Below are 5,514 nucleotides of genomic sequence, written 5' to 3' on the forward strand. Positions count from 1 at the left end.
CTGAATTCTATGTGCAGTATTCCCCTAGCGCTGGAGTTCTCCCGTTCTCCTTGATCGGTAAACTTGGTCTTGGCTTGCTGGCTGTTCGTGCTGATCTTCTGGGGGAGGGACCTGTTGCTGTGGTTTCCAAATGTCTTTGCCGGAGGCTGAATTGCCCCACCCTTGTCGGTCTGGGCTAAGCAAGCTGCTTGGGTTTGATCTCAGGAGCTTTTGTTCCCTGCAAGCTCTCGGTACAGCTTTGGAGGACCAGGGCAAAAATGGTGGCCTCCCAATCTCCACCCAGAGGGGCCCCACTCCTCAGTGCGCCCACAGAGAAAAGCAGTCACTCCCTTGTCCCCGGTCTCCGGCCACACTCCGTGCTCACCCGGCCTGTGACCAAGAGTTTCTGTCTCTGGCACCCGACCCCGTGTGGAGTCTCCAAACCCAGCAGATCTCTGCGGTGCGCTCCCGCGCCGCTCCTCCCTGGGAAGGAAGGGGAGTCTCCCCGGCTCTGCCACCTGTTGGGTCCTTGCTGGAGGAGCAGTGGCCCTACTGGGCCGTGGATCACAGTTTATGGCAACCCCAAGCTGAGAGCCCGCGCCTCAGCTCCGTCTCTGCAACCGGCTTCCCCGCTCCGATACCTGGGAGCTCTGGCGCACTCAGGCACCCCCGGTCTTTCTGTGACCCCAAGGGTCCTGAGACCACACTGTCCCGCGAGGGTTCTACCCCCTGCTTAACCACTACAGCGACGTCCCTCAGCGGAGCTGACTTCTAACAGTTCCGATTTTGTGCTCCGCGGCTCTAGCACTTGCCAGAAGCGGCCAGCGGAGGCCCCTCCCCCGCCGTCTATCCTCCCGAATATCGCCTCGGATTCACTTCTCCGCACGTCCTACCTTCCAGTAAGTGGTCGCTTCTCTGTTCAGAGAGTTGTTGCTACTCTCCTCTTCGATCTCCTGTTGAGTTCGTAGGTGTTCAGAATGGTTTGATCCCTATTCAGCTGAATTCCTGAGACCAGACGAAATCCAGGTCTCCTACTCCTCCGCCATCTTGCTCCCGCCTCTCAAATATTTTTTCAGATACAGTTTCTTTATGGGTACTGAAAATATTCTAAAACCAATTGTGTTGATAGTTGTACAACTTTATGAATACCTTAAAAACCATTAAATTGTATAATTTAAATGAGTGAATTTTATGGTATGCAAATTGTACCTCAATAAAGTTATTTTTAAAAAATGGAAAGTAGATCCTAGAAAAGTCCAGAAAGTGACATCAGATCTTATACAAATGATCGGGAATCAGACCAGCATCAAACCCCTCAATAGCAACATAGAAGCTAGAAGTCTGTGAAACAATGCCTTAAAGATGCTGAGGGAAAATAATTTTCAAGTGAGACTTCTATACCCAGCCAAAGTATCATTACAGCGTGAGAGTAGAATATAGATATTTTCAGAAAATATCAGAAGATAAAAAATTATCTTCCAAGCAAAACTCCCTCAGGAAGCTATTGGAGAATGTGCATAAATGAAGAAAAAGAAATGGAATCCAGAAAACCCAGGGATCCATTAAGGAAAGAGAAGAAAAAAATTTCAGGATATGGCAAAGAAAAATTCCAGGATGACAGTTGTGTAGCTGATCTAGAGAGCCTTTAGTTCAGGTGGAGGCAGGAGAACCAAAGGCTCCAGGAGGGGTGTATCAGAGGAGAGAAGAAAAAAAAAAAATATATATATATATATATTTTTTAAAGGAACTGGAACTGATAGTGAAAATGTGTATTGACAGTCATTTTGTAGGGCTTTTGCAGGATGTGGGAAGGTTTAACTATGAGTCAAAAATATATATATAAGCAAATGAAAAACAAAATGAGTCAATTAACTCTGAAGGGGAAAAGAAGTTTTACAAAGAAAGGAAAGGTAGTTATGGTGTATCAGTTGGTTCAGCAGTGATAAAGAAAATTTTCAAAATTTAATGTTTGTGGGCACTGCCCCTGGGCTCCCAGAGAAGCTGTACTTTAACATTTAGCAAGGTCAAAAATGACTCAGCAAAACCTCCAAGCATGGGCTCTGTATCTGTCCTGAGCACCACTCTGTACATCTCCTTCATTAAAGAAAATAACCAAAAAGGATCATTCTGAACACAAAATAAGAATAAGGAATCAATCTCTCTGGCCCCCATAAGATTAAAGTCATATAGCCCTGCATATACTAAGAATTTAAGATAAGGTCTGCAACTTTCGGAAACGTCCTTTGTCTCTTCATGTAAAAAATTATAACCCTAGGGCGCCTGGGTGGCTCAGTTGGTTGAGCAACTGCCTTCGGCTCAGATCATGATCCTGGAGTCCCGGAATCGAGTCCCACATCGGGCTTCCTGCTCAACAGGGAGTCTGCTTCTCCCTCTGACCCTCTTCCCTCTCGTGCTCTCTGTCTCTCATTCTCTCTCTCTCAAATAAATAAATAAAATCTTTAAAAAAATTATAACCCTACACCAAATGTTCCTTTGCTGGAGCACTCTCTGTTTTGTGAAGATTGTGTATCCTGGGCAGGTGTTCTAACTTGGGATCCAATGAAACTCTCTTCCTTTTGTTTTTTAGAAATTCTAAAAGATTTGTTCATAGGGTACCTGGGTGGCTCAGTCGGTTAGGCATCTGCCTTCAGCTCAGGTCATGTCCCAAGGTCCTGGGATTGAACCCCTCGTTGGGCTCCCTGCTCAGCTTCTCCCTCTCCCTCTGCCCCTCCTGCTCATGCTCTCTCTCTCTCTCAAATAAATAAACAAAATCTTAAAAAAAAAAAAGCTTTGTTCATTTTGTGTCGACAGCAATGAACACTACTTACTGATTGAGAATATAACTAAGAAATGTGGTATTGTGATATTGAAAGGAGAGGTGGAAGAGTGTAAGTGAACTTCACTTGTCATGGTAGGAGGGCCAAAGAGACAATATCTAAATCAAATCTCTCTGGAGATAGCAATAATAGGAATAAATACTTTATTGCAGAGCTAAAAACCAGAGGAAATAACCAAATGAGTTGGGGTAGTTGCTTTGGGAGAGCAGAATGGAGTGGGGTAGGAAAGTGCTATTTTTGTTACAGCCCTTTACTGCAGTTTGATTCTGTAAATGTTTTGATTGTATTACTTTGGGAAAATAAAAATTAATTAAAAGATGTATGAGGAGAAACCATGACAACAATAAGGGTCTTCCCTTCTGAGAGTTTCCTGTCTTCTGAAGCAATTCCCCTTTTAAGACCGAGCAAACAGTTTTGTCTAGTTTTTCAGTTATGCTGTAAGGTGCATTCTCACCTTCATGAATGTTCCTGGGAGGTAGGCCTTGATAGGGTTCTTGTGAGGGTCAGGTGCTTTGCAAAATAGGAAGTTGCATGTTGTTCAGATGATTGATATGAGGCATGACAGAAGGAAATAGCCTCATTTTACAAACACAAAAATAGAGGACCCCCCCTCCCCTTACACAGCCAGGTAGTGGCAGAGCTGGAGGTCTGACCCTCGTCCTGTTTCCCCTCAGCTGACATCAGGCCCAGCCAAGTCTTAGCACTCATGCTTCCTCCTCTGCCCTCTCCCCCAGCTGGCAGCCCCTTGCCTTCAGACACTGTCTACAACTTTTCTGGCTCTGAGCCCCACCTGGAGTGTGATCCTTAATGTGAGGGCACTTGATGCCATCGCAGGCTGAGCCCTGATCCTGGTCATAGACAGTCGTAATGCTGGTTGCAGACTGAGCCCTCACCCCTTGCTACTAGTTTCCTTAATAGTGTTTACAACTGAACATGAGTTGGGCCTGGCCTAGAAGACATGGAGAGTTGGGTTCCATCCCTCTCCTGTGCTGTCTCAGGGGCAGAGTTGGTACAGCTGTGGCCTGGCTAAACTCTATAACATAGTTTCCCTCCATCCTGGACTAGGCTGAAAGCCACAGTCTGTGCCCAGTCCATTTCTGCCCCCTCCCGCTGCTCCTCCTTGTGCAGATGGAAGATTGTGGGGCCCATGGTGCACTCTGTGATGAGTCATCCTGCTCAAAACCAAGGAGTCTGGTATGGAAAGCACTTTTTATGGCTTCTCTGCTCCAAGAGAATAACCTCACCAATCAAAATGTTCAAGTACAACCTTGAACTGGCTGTTTCCCACCTCGGACTCTTTACTCCTGTCCCTCACCATGTCAGCATTTCTCCAACATGATTTCCTTGTTGTCACAAGGCTGGCTTGTTTCAGCTGCTGCCCTGCTCTTAATGATGGACACCTTCTCTAGGTAGTCCACTAGGGTCAGTTGGGAGAGAAGGCTGAGGGCCCAGGAGAGGTCCCAGAGAGAGGTCCCAGAGCTGGGCTTCTTTCTGTCCCCTCCTTCTGTCTCCTTGGGCCTTCTCCAAGAGTCCTCTGCTGGCCTTGAGGGCCTTGTGTTCTGCTCCTCTGCCCAAGGCTGATCTTTAGCACCAAGAATCCACACTTCAAGGGCCCCCACTCTGCTCCCAAGTCACTGTGGGATCTTAGGAAAGTACCTCTGCTGAAGACCTCATTTCTCTCACTTTGTCTGGTGTGGGGGCAGGTAAGTGTCTTACAGCTTCCTGACCGCCTTGACATTTTATGACTCAGTGGTATCTCAAGACCATGATTCTGTGCCTGCTCCCTGCTGGCCCCTTGTCTTCTTCCCACCAGGTGGCCTGGACCAGATCCAGCATCTGCCACTGCCCCACCCTGACTTTCCTCCTCTCCTGGGCACCAATTCTTTCCTTGAAGGGGAATATGGGCATTGCATCTCTGTGCCTACTGTCCTGGATTTTAGTGGGCTTTTGAGGAATGCTAAATGAATGAATGAATGCATGAATGAATGAACTACTTTGAAAGAAAGCCCTAAAACATTTTAGCCTCATTCTGTCCATCTATTTAATGGGTATATCTTCTACACTCATGCTGTGAAAGGCAAAACTCATTAAAAACACCACAGCCCATGAATGTATGAGGCCCCATCAGTTCTTACAGTTGACACCCTGAGGTTAGGGCTAGGGCACTGAGGGGTGGGGTGGGGAATGGGGGCTAGGTGGAGTGGGCTTGGCAGTTTGTGGTTGCTGCTTCAGGGGAAACCGCAGCTGCCTCCTCCTCAGGGTGGTCAGTGAGGCCCAGGGGAAGGAAGGATCATTTGCAGGGTGAGTCCTGGCCACTGAATCACCTCCCAGAGGAAAACCACAGCTTCAAGAGCCCCAAGGTTTAAGGATAGGTGGCAGGTGAGCTGGGCGAGAGCCAGCACTCAGGAAGTGAGCAATTGGACAGGCTCCTCACCTCAAGAGCCATCCGTGTCCCATCTGGCAGGGCAGAACCTATTGTATGCCTTAAGAAAGGATGGCTCAGTCACAGATCTCTGTGTAACAGAGCAAGAACAAGACCTTGGGAAAAGAACCACTGCTCTCTGGTCTCCTCCTCCCTGATCCCCCAGGAAAATGGGGACAATTCTTGAATTTGAGAAAATTTATCTAAGATATCCTCACCTGAAGACTCACAGTCTGCAACTTTGCTTATATAATAGTTTTACCATCATCATTACAG

Source organism: Callorhinus ursinus, unplaced genomic scaffold (assembly GCF_003265705.2).
Source record: "Callorhinus ursinus isolate GAN/ISIS: 27379988/994484 unplaced genomic scaffold, GSC_fseal_2.0 scaffold25, whole genome shotgun sequence".
In the NCBI taxonomy this organism is placed as follows: Eukaryota; Metazoa; Chordata; class Mammalia; order Carnivora; family Otariidae; genus Callorhinus; species Callorhinus ursinus.